The 15,173-nt window shown below is 42.3% G+C and overlaps 1 long non-coding RNA gene across 2 annotated transcripts; it reads right to left on the reverse strand.

Annotated features, from left to right (window-relative positions):
* LOC112930063 (uncharacterized) lies at nucleotides 1–9,261 on the reverse strand. 2 transcript variants are annotated; one of them, XR_011996962.1, is made up of 3 exons: nucleotides 8,693–9,261; nucleotides 7,720–8,140; nucleotides 1–1,016 (listed from the first exon to the last, which is right to left on the reverse strand). It is a non-coding gene; the product is annotated as an uncharacterized lncRNA (long non-coding RNA). The 2 variants fall into 2 exon arrangements; XR_003237042.2 differs by lacking the exon at nucleotides 1–1,016 and having other exon boundaries at nucleotides 3,114–8,140.
* Nucleotides 9,262–15,173: the final 5,912 nt, after the last annotated feature.

Here is a 15,173-nt window from a genome sequence, read left to right on the forward strand (position 1 = left end):
TAATTTTTTAAAGATTTATTTATTTATTTTAGAGAGAGAGCAGGGGGAAAGAGAGAGCAGGGGAATGGGCAAAGGGAGAGGGACAGAGTCCTCAAGCAGACTCCCCGCTGAGCATGGAGCCCAGCACAGGACTCAGTCCCAGGACTCTGAGATCATGACCTCAGCCGAAACCACAGGTCCACCACTTAACCAACTGAGCCACCCAGGTGCCCCTAAACAGCTTTTAAACAAGAAGTGTACAAAGGCTTTAATCTCATTGAAGAGGTAACAGTTTCTTCTGTGTCTTAGTGTTTCAGTGATTGTTTCCTGGCCTAATCTCTGGGGAGAAAAACCAAAGATCAATCTGTCTACTTGACTTTTACTCAGATGCTCAGTGTAAGCACAATGGCTTCCAGGGCCATTAAAACTTCTTCTCCAAGGGTTCCATTAGTGATTGGACTTGCACTTGAAAGTCTTCCATTGCTGCTGTGTATCAGGCTGGGGCAGAGATGAACCGAGACCTAGGAGATTTGTTGAGGCAACAGCCTCTGTTCCCTCGGTGTATTTCTGATGGCTCTCAAATTCCAAAATGGGAGGTGGTGGTGCGTGGTTAAGTAATATGAAGCCAGAGCTGACACTGTGACAGCTGTTCCCAAAGGCACAGAATTTCTTTGTTACTAGGAAAAGATGCCCTTGAGTTTTCTGGGCTGAGGTAAGAGTGTTTGGCAGGCCCTGTCTTCTCTGCTTTCTGATTGCCTTCATGGATTACAAGATGGAAAATAATGAACCAGAGGGATCTTCAGAGCATTTGTCCACTGCCTGTGTTTAGGCACAGGCTGAGTTTAGGTTCCCTCAGCAACAGACCCTGGGGCACATAATTCAAGTGCAAGTAGTTTATTTGAGTGGGGGAGTGAGATGGAGTGAGAAAAGGAGGCCAGTAGGGGTGCATCATCAAGCAAGCTGCTACTGTGGAAACTGGAACTCAGCCCCACTGCAGAACTTGGGGGCTGGGGCAGAACATAAGCCTCAGAGTTGTCCTGCACAAAAAGTGAGAGAGCGAGGGTAATGCGAGTACCAGTTCCCATCAGTCTTTTGTCAAAGGCTGCAACCGGGAAGGCACTAATACTGTAGCATGTCTGGCCTGCTGTGTGTATGGGCAGAGCGGACCCCAGCCACCACACAGAGCCCTCAGGTAGGCCAGGCTACATCTATATTTATGTCAATATCAGCTACATCTGCATTTACATCTCTGTCATTGACAGCCTCATCACAGCATATACAATATCTATATCAACATCACTGACTTCACCATATACAACATCTATATCTATATAATGTGCATCTTTTACTTCTACATCTACCTGTATATCTAATTAGCAGCTCAGAGCCTATTTATTGTATCAGAGTGAGAATTTTAATTCCCCCCCCCCCCCCGCCACATAAAAAATGTGAGTGGGGCAGAGGTCAACCATGGTCAATCACATTCCTTCAAGTGTAAAAGGCATGAACTCTGCTGGCTTTGTCCTGGCTTCAAAGGACAACTGGTTCCTGCAAGTGGAAGCCAAAGAGGCTTCCATTTTGAGTTGGATTGAATTGAGAAGTGAAGCATGTGCTTGCTGAATTTCATTCATGCCCTCTCTTTGGTTGCCAGTCTCCCAGGACTAGAGGGCATCTGATTCAAGCACCATTGTATCTAATAGGGTGATACAGAATAATTTCTTCTCAAAAGAACAATTAAGCTGAGGACTTGACATGGTTTGATCACATCTAGTTCCACCTGAACTCATCTGGGCTGGAACACATGCAGTTGGCATAAGGGAAACTGCAGATCCTGCTATCTGACTGAGTGTTTCAGGCCACAGAGTAGTTAAAAGACCTCAGTTTCTGGACCAAACAGCATCTCAGTTACCACATTCATTTAAGCCTCCTTAGGCATATAAGCTGACTTGTCAGCCAAGACAAAAGTGAAATGATGTTTCTAGGTGAAATTGAGAACATGACAGATAAGACAAATAAGAGCAAATCCCTGTGGCTTCTGTAGCCTGTGACATTTACCAAATAGCTTTGCTTCCCTGCAGAAAACTGTGCCTCCTAGAGACCATTATTTTTCCTCCAGGAATAAGATTGGCCCTAGGCAAAATTTCAAAACAAATTCCCACCACCCTTTTAAATCCTTATCCATTCTCAAACACATATTAATCATTGAGATTTGGTATTAAAATATCAGGAATTCTTTTTTTTTTTTTTAATTTTTTTTATTTATTTATGATAGTCACACAGAGAGAGAGAGAGGCAGAGACACAGGCGGAGGGAGAAGCAGGCTCCATGCACCGGGAGCCTGATGTGGGATTCGATCCCGGGTCTCCAGGATCGCGCCCTGGGCCAAAGGCAGGCGCCAAACCGCTGCGCCACCCAGGGATCCCAATATCAGGAATTCTTTATTTATTATTGTGGATTTATGTTTTTTAAAGATTGATTGAGGGATCCCTGGGTGGCGCAGCGGTTTGGCGCCTGCCTTTGGCCCAGGGCGCGATCCTGGAGACCCGGGATCGAATCCCACATCCGGCTCCCGGTGCATGGAGCCTGCTTCTCCCTCTGCCTGTGTCTCTGCCTCTCTCTCTCTCTCTCTGTATGACTATCATAAATAAGTAAAAATTAAAAAAAAATAAAAGTGCCATTAAAAAAAAATAAAGATTGATTGATTGATTGATTGATTTAAAAGAGATTGTGTGTGTGTGTGTGTGTGTGTGTGTGTGTGTGTACAAGTGAGGAAGAGGCAGAGGGAGAAGGAGAGGGAGAGAGAATCTTGTGAAGACTCCAAGTTGAGCACAGAACATGATAGGAGTGAGGAGTCTTGATCCTAGGACCCAGAGATCAAGATCTGAGTTGAAACCAAGAATTGGATGCTCAACCAACTGAGCCACCCAGGCATACCCCTATGGATTTTTTAAAAAATATATTGTTTAAGTAAGCTCTATGCCCAACATAGGGCTCGAACTCGTGGCCTTGAGATCAAGAGTCACATGCTTTACTGACTGAGCCAGCCAGCCTCTATTTCTTAAAGTATTTTTACTAAATGAGAAATACACAAAAACATTGTAGCTTATAGCAAATATCCAAACATTATAAACGTATAAAGGTATTCATATTTATTTTGTTTGAAGTGTCTCTAGGTTAGCGGCCAGTAGGACCACATGTATGTAGGAACACAACCCAGTAACAGCTACACACAAGCAGGCAGATCAAACCATGACAACTCTGAAATGCTCTAGAAATATTTACCTGAATCTTCAATGCCAAGCCTAGTGCTTTCTGTTCTTTCAGTGGATACCCTCAATAGGTCCCTTCAGACCAGTATCTCTCTGCTTATGGTTAAGCTTTAATTCTCACAGGAGAATTGTAATACCTTCTCCTGTTTTCCCAATTTCTCCATTTGTTTCAGAATTTGATATCTAGAAAGTACATAAATTGTAAGAAGGGATGCCTGGGTGGCTCAGTGGTTGAGCATCTGCTTTCAGCTCAAATCATGATCCTGGGATTCTGGGATTGAGTCCCGCATCAGGCTCCCCACGGGGAGCATGCTTCTTCTTCTGCCTATGTCTCTGCCTCTCTCTCTCTCTCTCTCTCTCTGTGTGTCTTTCATGAACAAATAAATAAAACCTTAAAGAAATTGTCTAAGAGATGCTGGGAAGGAATTCCCTCATGCAAACACTCCACAGCAGCTCCTTAGTGTATACCAGCTCTTATGCCCTCAGACTGCCCAAAGTCCCTTTCTGTCTGGTCCCACTAAACCTGCCCTTTCAAGCTTTAGAGAGACACACTCCCTACTAGCAAAACTCCAGTTCTCTCTGAGTTGACTTTAGGCTTCAGGATGGAAGCAATCGGATTGAAGGATTTCATCCTGAGATGTGAAGAACTATTATGACTCCCGTGGGGAACAGAAGCATAATTAAGAGAGTGGAGGCATTTCTACAAGTGTGGGAAAAATTGTCCAAGACATCCCTTCCAAGTATGGTAGAGGCAAATGTTTCCAAGGGCCACATACATGACAAATGGTGGGAATTGGGTGAAATGTAAAGATTACAAAAGTGGTAGAGACTGAATGTGGCCAAACAGGAGAGTGCAAACCTCAGTGAAAACTATTCAAATTCAAATATTTAAAACAACCAACCAGTAGAAGCCAAACCACCACTGAGGGCCATGGTGGGCCAGGTTGGGATCTCTGCACTGAATGCTGTGGTGAGGCCTAGACTGCTTGGGGTAGGTGCACCCTGCACTTGCAGTCACACCTCAAAAGAAAATTGAGGATTTTCTCAAAGACTAGAATATAGTCAGTGAAATATAGGCATAGCCTTTTATTAGATATACCTAATGGAAACCAATTCCAGTTGCTAGGCCAAATTCGACTCCTAACAGTTAAAATCACAGATTAAAAGATTCTAACCAACCACAATTTAGAAGAAATAATAATTTTTAAAAACGAAGAATGCAGGAGCATTTGGGTGCCTAAGTTGGTTAAGTGTCCTACTCTTTATTTTGGCTTGGGTAGTGATCTCAGGGTCATGACACTGAGCCCCAAATCAGACTTTGCCCTGAGAATGGAGCCCTGCTTAAGATTCTCTCTTTCCCTCTGTCCACCCGCCATGGGTGCTTTGTTGTATAGGACTCATTATATTCCCTACCATTCAATTATTGCACTTATGTTAGGAATAACATCTTTTTATTAGATAATTGGTTGATTATCCTTATCAGTATAAAAATTCAAACACAATCCTATTATTTCAACTTCAGGCTAGGATGCCAAATAAAAGGCAGGTGTGTGTGGGGGGGGAGGGGTAAGAGATTCTAACCACCATGGATCTCTTCTGATTGTGATGGTGGTTTCCTTCCATATAAAGCGTCTCAGTGCTTTATAGCATTTTTCTTAGTATGTCTGTGGGTATTTAAAATTCTATTTTTTAAAAAGATTTTATGTATTTATTCATGAGAGACACACGCAGAGAGAGGCAGAGACACAGGCAGAGGGAGAAGCAGGCTCCGCGTGGGGAGCCCAACTCAGGACTTGATCCCAGGACCTAGGGATCACCACTTGAGCCCAAGGCTGATGCTAAACCACTGAGCCACTGAGGCATTCTAAAATTCTATTTTTTAATGACATCTGAATCTTTCTACCAAATCGAGGTGATCTTTGCAGTGCAAAAGGTATTGAACTCTACTTGGACCCTAAAATATCCTTGCCCTGCTTCCTTGATATAAATATTGAGGATTTTAATCACTGTCTCTATCATTTGAGATGTTGAGATGGCTCTTGCCCACCTGAGAGAGAATGTCAAAGAGGTAGAGTGTCACAGGGGAAGGGAGATGAGTGTTAAAAGCCAGACAAGTTTGTTTTTTAAGTTATTAATAGCTATGTGTCCTTGAGTAAGTCACTTAACTTCTCTGAACTTTGATGTTCTTATCTTCAAAATGAGGATAATGAACCAAAAATGATCCCTACCTCATAGGATTGTTTTAAGGATGAACAGAAATGAGGATGCCTGGGTGGCTCAGTTAAGTAAGCATCTTCCTTTGGCTCAGGTCATAATCCCAGGGTCCTGGAATCGAGCCCTGCAGCTGGCTTCCTGCTCAGATGGGAGCCTACTTCTCCTTCTGCCTCTGCCCCTTTCCTTGCTCCCCCCTCTCTCAAATAAATAAATAAAATCTTTTTTTAAAAAAGGATGAACAGAAATGATGCTGACCATGCAGCAAGCACATGATAGGAATGGAGGAGGCCTATAAAGGTCCTCAATAAGTGAATGACAATAGTTCCTATTTTTCCTCTCCTTCAGTAATCTTATGCACAGCCCTGCCTTATTCTCTTTGTTCATGTAGTTCTGTATTAGTTTCCCAATATGGTAAACTAGCTCCTAATATGGTAACAAATTACCATAACCTGGGGGGCTTAAAACAGCAGACATTTATTGTCTCACAGTTCTGGAACTAGAAATCCAAAGTTAAGATGTCAGTAGGGCCATGCTCCCTCTGAATCCTATTGGGAAGAATTTTTCCTTGCCTCTTCCTACCTTCCGGTGGCTGACAACAGTCCTTGGCATTCCTCGGCATTCCTATGTGCACCACTTCAATCTCTGTGTCTCTCATCACATGCCTTCTTCCTAGGTCTCCTTTGTCTCTGTATCCAAATCTCCCTCTCCTTTTTCTTTTTTTAAAATTAAAAAAAAATTTTTAAAGATTTTATTTATTTATTCATGAAAGACACACAGAGAGAAGCAAAGACATAGGCAGAGAGAGAAGCAGGCTCCACGCAGGGAGCCCGATGTGGAACTTAATCCAGGGACTCCAGGGTCATGCCCTGGGCCTAAGGCAGATGCTCAACCTCTGAGCCACCCAGGTGTCCCTCCCTCTCCTTTCTCTTATAAAGAAACCAGTTGGGGATCAAGTCCCACGTCAGGCTTCCTGCATGGAGCCTGCTTCTCCCTCTGCCTGTGTCTCTGCCTCTCTCTATCTCTCTCTCTCCTCTCTGTGTATTCTCATGAATAAATAAATAAATAAAATCTTAAAAAAAAAAAGGAATAGAGTATAGAATTAAAAAGGCAAATAAGCCCCTGCTCTCATGGAGCTTGCACTCTAGTAGAAGAGGTAGGCAACAAACAAATAAGTAAAATACACATGTTGTTTTACTAGTGGTGATAGGTGCTTTGGAGAACAATAATACAGGAGGAAGAATAAGGGAATGTCTGCAACAGGGGAGGGAGAAGGTTTGGGAAGCCCTCACTGAGAAGGTGGCATTGAAGCAAAGCTCTCAAGGAAGGAGGGGATGTGTGGATCTCTGGCTCTGTATATAGACACAGCAAGTGCAAGGGACCTACGGCAGAAGGATGCTTGGCATGTTTTAGAAACAGCACAGAAACTAGCATGGCTGGGGCACAGTGTGCAGGGGAGTGTGGCAGGAGAAGTGAGAGAGGTAAAGGGAGCCAAATCCTAAATGGCTGGTATTCAGTGTAAGGATTCTGGTTTTGTGCATGAGATGGGAGACATTGGAGCACTTTGAACAGAGTAATAGCATGGGCTGAATAGACATTGTAGTGTGCTCTGTGTGGCTGCACTATGTAGGATGGATTATCAAGAGACAAGGGGAGAAGCAGGGAGACCAGTGAGGAAGCCATTCATTTATATAGCTGAGAGAAGATGGTGACTTGCAGCAGTGGCAGTAGGAGTTAGAGTTGGAAGTGAGCAGCCAGATTCTGGACATATTTTAATGCCTGAGTCTTCAGGATTTGCCAAATCCCGATCAAATGTTGGATGTGAGAGGATAGAGGAGTTTGTGTTGAGGTTTGTGGCCGAGCACCCAAAAGTACGAAGAGACATCCTATACTGGGATGAGGTCTCAAATTCTTATCACACATTATGTAACCTTGGGCTATAGTAGAGGTGGCTCAGGAAGGTCAGAGATGGATCAGAAACAAGACTAGTCACAGGAAGTCAGGTTCCAGATTGGGCCTGACCAGTAAGAAATATGTGGTCTAATGCTGAACTCTGTGTATCTCTCCTCACAGAGGTTGAGTGAGACCCAAAGACTCAGGCAAGGTTGATTCCACAGGCACAGGGTAAAGAGTGTGAGTTGTGGACAGAGGAGAAGGACAGAAGCAGTCAAAAGACACCTTCCAGATCCCACCTCAGTGGAGCGTGGGCCAGATGCTATCAGGGTTACCAGAGATTAAAACAAACAAAAAAGACTTGTACCCTCTTTCCAGGAGTTCTGGAAGGTCTTCCAAACCATCATCCACTCTGCAGTGTTCACATAAATGTCCACTTCAGCAGCAGTCCCCAACTCCAAAAATGTTACCATGGGAGCTATTGCTTTTATGTGCACCGAGCAGAGTTGGTTCACTGAGTGGGCCATGGCTCTCAGGTAATGTGTGAGTTGAGAGATCCTGAGAAGGTTCTTAACTGAAGTGGGTTTCCGGGGGACCTCTGCACTGCGCTGAAATTCTACTTATAGATTTCCACTCCTCAGAAGTCTTCAGGGACAAGTAATTCTGAAATGGTTCCAGGAGTAATATTGGTTTGGAGTCCCCCACCATTCATTAGCACCTTGTAACAGTATATTTTGTATAAGTTACCTCTTCACTCTTAGATCTGGCATGGTGGGATGTTAATCATCCTGGAAAGAGAAGTAGATGATGGAAGCTGGCACATTTGGTTGCTTACTCTAGAGGGGAATAACAGGAAGACAGAGCATGGTGCCTTATCTCCCCAAGTTCTTTTGATTTCTCTCTTTTATCTGGAGGGACAAGGATAAATGGAAAAGGGTATGGGAAGGGGAGGATTGGGACCATTGACTGACTTGACATTTTGATGCCTGCTCTGAGGCTTCTGTTACCTCCTTTCCCCCAAATCAAGAAGTAGCAGCACCCAAGAATACCAATGTGGGCTTACCCAGAGAGCAGAGAATAGGAACTTGTGTGTATGATACTCTGTTTCTTATATCCTCTTCCTGGTTTTTTTCTCCCTCCACATTCTTATTTTCAAAACAGTGTCCAGAGTATCATAATAAAACTGAATCATTATGCAAATAAATCATTGCTCTAGATTTTGAAGAATGTTGTCTATCCATTTCATTCAGTCCCTGGGTGAATTCAGGAATTGAAGGATTCAGGTTCACTTTTCAGTGACTAAACCATCTCCCTTGAGGTAATTCCTATGCTGCTCTTACCTATATCCAACATTTCCTTTGACTATAGATTCAGTGAAGTCTTTTGGATGCCCTTTTGCTTCCTCTTCCAACTCTGGGCTGGAAATTGGCCCGTGTTCCAGAAGATTCAGGCTCAATGAACCCTGAGGCTTCTGCTTTAGTCTGCAGGACGTAGGGTACCACTTTGCCTCTTGGGTCATATTCCAACAAAGGTTCTTTCTCTTTTCTTAAGTTAGCTATGAGGTGTGCCTCCATTATACTCCTAGGGGGAAAGGACCAAATTAGGTAAGTGTTCCAGTGCTTATTTTCATCCTGATTGGATCATATGCCTTCCAAAAGACAAAAATATTGAGTTGAGAATAGTTCATCCATTGGTAATTTATAGTTTCACAGAGTACCATGTTTATATGGCAGTATAATATCTTTTGGTGTTCTTACCTCAACCTTGTGAGTACAAAAGAGAGAAAAGGTGCCTAGAAGAGAATAATACAGAGATGGAGAGCAATCTTTTAATAAAACTTATGAGAAGTAGCCCCCATATATATATATATATATATATATATATATATATATATATTTGTTACCCAGTACAAAAATATGGGCAATTACATCTTAGGAGGTTTGGGACTGTGTGTATTTACTTAGTAGTAATGGCTCCTCAAGGACCATTATGAATGATTGGGAAATAAAATATTCATAGGTGTAAAACCAAAATTAGCCTACATGGAGTTTTCCCAGAGTTTACATCCACAGAATACATTTTTGTAGAGAAGAAGCCTGCCTGGGAGCTGATATGCTCTAATATTCACCATAAATAATTAAAAATTCAGCATCAGCAGAATGCCTCCTCCCAGAGCAAAAACAGTTTTAAGTTTGCCAGATCTCTCAGAATCACAGAGGCAGAAACAACTTACCTTTCATACTCCTGAGGATGAGTGCAGAGAGGAGAACCAGGGGAATTCAGCAGACAGCACAAGAGGGAGATCTCAGAATGCCCTGCAGAGGACTGGTCCTGTAACAGCCATGCTGGCCTGAAGGTGGTGTGACTTCAAGGTTATGACCACCGTTCCTAGCGCTGGAAATTCCACAAATTGAGCTACATATTTTGGAATGAGACCAAATTTCAAAAAATCTCTATGAAGAGTGCCATAAAGAGAAGGCTTTTTAATGGGAAAAAGAAAAAGAAGCTGCAGGAATCAAGGTATCAGAGGTGGAGGGAAGTTGCTACTAAGAGATGAGAAGAACCCAACAGCACAGGGCGCAGGTCTGGGCATCTCTGCTACCTACTGCTTGGCCCAAGTGCTGGAGGAAGGGAGGGCCATATATCCCAAGCGCTTCCACCAGATACCCCCTACCCCTCAACAGTTGCCCACAGATTCCCTCCTGCTTCTGGGCTTGGAGGAACTCCAAAATTCATCTGACCTTTTGCATTAGTTCTATCTTATTAAAGGCTGTGAATTTTCTCTTTCACTCTGAAACCATCTGCTTTTATCTTTTGGGGACTCCTCAGGATTTCTGGTCCAATTGGAGCATTCCCTCTTATTACTATAACACTCATGTATGTAAACAATGTGGAAGCATTTTTCAATCTTATATTACACATATATCATTTTGAACATACTGAAGTTGGAAGGTACACTCAGGAAAACAGCTTCAATCTTCTCCTACAACTGCTGCTGTCAAATCTCCTTTCCTGATCCTTGAACAATATCTCAGGCAGTAACGACAGCTTTTCATTAACTCTGGACCCTTACAACAGTCCAGACTTCTATTTTTCACCCACTTCAAAGCTCCTCCAGCGCCCAGCTGCTGCCTGACTCAGAACCAATCATGGAAAAGAGGGTAAGGCTGGCTCATTCTTTTGTTCTCCTTGTTTCTTTCTTTCCTATCATAACCACCCCCTCCCCCAGTCCCCTCCACCCAGCTCCTTCTGGTTTGGAACAAGGCAGAAGATCAAAGAAGACTGAGAAGGGATCAGAGGTCACCAGTGTCCTCTGTAGTTCCCCCAGGGAACCTCTAGATGCTGGCTTGCCCTTTCATAAGAGACCTTTCTCAATTCTTTAGAGTCCTCTATGGTAATCCTCAACCCCCCAACCCCTGACAGGGGTGATGCTCCCTGTCTGATCTTTTACAACACCTCTAAGCTACTATCATCAATACATCCCTGGGTCCCCTTGCTTCATCAAGCAGGGGACTTTTTTTGGGTGGCTTATGACCAATAACAATCCATGCAGTCCATTTGGCCCAGGGAAAAACTCCAGATGCACAGATGCTCCAGCCACTGTCCTCCCCAGTTTGCAAGCTGCTCCAGCTGACCTCCCACTGCCTCCATCTTCACTTAGCTCTTAAACTCTCAAATAAAATTGCCCTATGGTCTCCTTCCCACTTTCCTCTTCTCCTCTAGTAGCATTATAGGAAATCTTTGGGAGCCTGCAGCTCAGCAAGCATCCAGCTGGGAAATGAGATGTCAGTCTTCCTTCCTGCAAGCAGCCCCACTTTTTGTGAACTGTTCTCTAGGGGCCTCTCACTTGGCTGAGGTAGGAAGAAGAATCATGAAATAGTACAGGGCTCACTATCAAACCTATTCTTTCTCTAATCAGTCCCCTTTGCATTTTTAGTTCTCCCTCACAGATGTTGTGACAGTCACTGTGCCAGTTCACTGTGCCTGTTAGTGAGTCCCGAAGAGATGTACCTGACTCCTTCTTGGAAGAGGTGGACACTTAAAGCCCATGTTCCCTAGTTATGAGGCTTCAACCAAAAGTCAGACATAATAAGAAAAATTATATTTAATGGTCTGTAATAGGTTTGTGAATATATGTGTCATCATTCAATTTCCTCCAGAAGTTGACCCTGAGATAAAGAATTTGACTGGAAAGAATTTATTTTGGAGATATTTCTAAAAAACGGAGTCAAGCAGTGGAGAAGCAAAATAGGGAAACGAAAGGCAGCCCCAAAGAGCTTGCTATCAGGAAAGTTCCATTGTGGATAACTAAAGCTTAGTCCCACTGAGAAACTCTTAGAGCCTATGTGAAATACACACCTCAGAGGGATCTGGGAATCTGGGGGAAATCTCAGCATTCTGTAGATGTACATTTGCAGGGCAGCAGTTTCCATGGTACTGCCATTTTCCTGACATGCCTTGCTTTCTCACCCTCCTCTGCAGACCTGGAGTCTACCCTTCACCACTCCCACCTCTTCTCCCTGACTGGCTGATGAACTCTGCTAGAGTAGATGGGGCATATTTCCTTTTGCCACTAATGTTGGGATTAACCATGTAATTTGTTGTAGGCAAATATGCATGTACTACACAGAGTGCTTGACATGTAGTAAATATTTATATATGCTAATGAAATTAATTAATGAGTTTGGAGAGAAAACCAAAATTTAGTACCTGTATTGCTAGGTGATTCTGACCTATATGCCATTCACTTGTTTGTTTGTTTTCTGGTTCCTTGCACTATTCTGTATCATTGGAGGAATTGTTCCTTGCAAACTACATGCTCAGGCTTCCCTGTCAGTCTTACCCAGTTAGGTTCAGCCAATAAGAGGCACGGGTGCTGAAAGAAAAGGGAAGCCAAGATAATTCTCCCCCTTTCTCTCCTTGGGAAGAAGATGATGCATTGGTAGCAGTGGCTGCTTCTCTTCTGTGTTTCCAGCTCCTACCAGACAATCTTTCCTCCATGGCCCCAGAATCTGCCTTCCTAGCCTGCAGATTTTCCCACTTTTTACCAAATGGCCCATGTTTCTGGGCTCCAGTGAGGACACAGCATTTCTTTATCCTTCCATTCCCTAGGGATGTAGCAGCTGCCTGCATTTACTAATCTCTGGGATTCCTCTTGTTCCCCTATTTGCTCTTTCAGCTTTCTTAATCTCTATGTATTTTTTCCTTATTAAATTCCTTCTAAGGGTTTCCATTTTCCTGGCCAGACCCTCATGGATAACCTATTTCAGGAGCCATGTACAAAACAATGGTTTATTCTAGACCCTGGTTCCTAAGGGAGATATGTTTTCCTCCTTAATTTTTCTTTGAAAGGATTCCTGACAAATGGCTTCTTTTCTTCTCCTGTGGTAATAGTATTTCATGCTACTTAAGATAAGATTATATCCAAAATATTATCAGTAATGAAAAAGCTAAGCCTGCCCAATATTGTGAAGATATCAGCTGCTTCCAGATTGATCCATAGATTTGATTCAACTCTTATCAAAATCCTAACATATTTTTCACATGGCAATTGGCAACTGATTCTAAAATTTGTATGAAAATGTAAAGGCCAAGACTAATCAATGCCCTCCAGAAGAAAAACAGGGTGGGAAGACCTTTTACACCAAATAGCAAGACTTATTAAAAAGCTGTGGTGGGGACGACTGGGTTGTTTAGTCGGTGAAGTGTCTGCTTTTGGCTCAGGTCATGATCCCAGGGTCCTGGGATGGAGTCCCACATCAGGCTCCCTGCTCAGCAGGGAGTCTGATCCTCCCTCTCCCTCTGCCTGCCACTCCCCCTGCTTGTGCTCACTCTCTTGCTCTCTCTCTCTGTCAAGTAAATAAATAAAATCTTTAAAAAAAAAAAGAAAGCTATGGTGATAGAGAAAGTGTGATACTGCTTCAAGGATAAATAGAAAAATGAGACAGAATGGATCAGTATTCTGGAAGAGTCTAGAAACATACCTATGCACATATGAACTCTAGGCTTTGTTTCTTGTTTTGTTGTTGTTGTTGTTGTTGTTGTTGTTGTTGTTTTCAGTGACACTACACAGAAGGTGAGAAAGGATGGTAATTTCAATAAAAAATTCTCAGGACAATAAGAATTAAGTGCACGTTATGTGGCAACGTGGTAAAAAGTGTGACTATATCTCTAACTCATGCCAGGTTTATTCTAAGCTCTGGTTCCCGAGGAAAATATTGGTTTTCCCCTGTCATTCCGCTTTGAAAGAATTCCTTGGAAATGCTCCTTCCAAAAGCTTTTCTTCCCCCCTAGTACGTGGTGATCTAAATGCAAAAGGCAAAATAATAAAAAGTTTGTAAAATAATGAGGATGAAAAAAAGTAAGCCTGAATATAGGAACTGGCTGTGGGCCAATTCACAATAATGAAAAGACTGTTCTTGATGGGTAATAAACTGAGCCCAAGCCCTGTCTGAGAAGCTACAGAATGACGTTAACGTTTTTAACCCTGTGTTTTACAAGAGAGCAAGTCAAAAGGGAAATTGCTGAAACACTGGAATGTAGATGCTCCTGGAAGGTGCCAATTTCTAGGTACTATTGGCAATTGGTGCCTTTTGAACAGCAGTTGGAATCCTTATATAATTTTAATAATAGCCAAAGAATTTCCCTTAGATCAGCACCCAAGGAGGGGCCTTCCCTCATTTTTTTTTGTATCCACTTCTTTCCAGAGGTTTTATACAGACTCTCTTGTGCCAAGAATATTATTTTCTGTTTGTTTTAAAACAATATCAGATTTCAGAAAAATGAGAAATAGTATTAAAAATTCCTATATACCTTTCACCCCAATTTCCCAAATGTTGCCCTTAGTGTTCCCTCTTTTCCTCTCCCTATATTTTTCTAAAACATTTAGGGGTAAGTTGTACATATGACATCCCTTTATCTCTAGCTATTTAAACATGCATTTCCTAAAAAACAAAGACATTCTCTTACATATCCATAGTACAATTCTCAAGATCAAGAAACTAATATTGATACAATATTTATCATGCAATCTACAGATCTTATTCAAATTCTACCAGTTGTCCCACTAATATCCTTTTCAGGACTATTCTTTTAAATATTCTGTGGCCATGGTCTCAGGGAAATCATTCCCAGCTTTTCAAGAAGATGTAGTGCATGCATAAAGAATTTGAGCGTCATTGATTTTCAGGAAAAAAGACACTGAAACTTCCGTTAGCTGTGCATGCAGACATCTGCCTTCCCTAAAAAAAGCCTCAAATGAAGGTTCACTCTATTGCCCAAAGCCTGTGTTATCAGAGAAGATTCTGGATTGTTTCATTTGGTGTTTCATTTGCCTGCTTCTTTTTCCTGATTCCTCATTAGGCCGAAGGAACTCATTTAAAAAATATCCTGGAAGATGTTTTCACCTTCTTCTCGCACATAAATAATGAAATACCTTCCTATTTTGTTTTTAAAGCGAGAGAGGATGCACAGTGCTTATGGGATGTACTAGAGTCTACAAGCAGATTATTTCATTACCCACTCCTGTCCCTAGGCCTCTGTTATAAAGGAGTAATTAAAGGCCAAAGGGTGACTACTTAAATAAATGTCCATCAGAAAGGGGACTAGTTAAATAAATTCTAGCTAATACAGTCAATGTAATATAATGCAGCCATTCAAAAAAAAAAAGATATAGCTGTGTATGTTTCAAAATAAATTAATGCTAAACAACAGAAAGTGGTTAAGTAGTATAGACTCTGCAGAGGATAATTAGGGAACCTGGGGAAATAGAGGTAGAAGGGAGACATTTATATTAAACCCTATGTTATGTGTTCAGAGGGA

The sequence above is a fragment of the Vulpes vulpes genome, chromosome 14 (genome assembly GCF_048418805.1).
Source record: "Vulpes vulpes isolate BD-2025 chromosome 14, VulVul3, whole genome shotgun sequence".
NCBI classification, from domain to species: Eukaryota; Metazoa; Chordata; class Mammalia; order Carnivora; family Canidae; genus Vulpes; species Vulpes vulpes.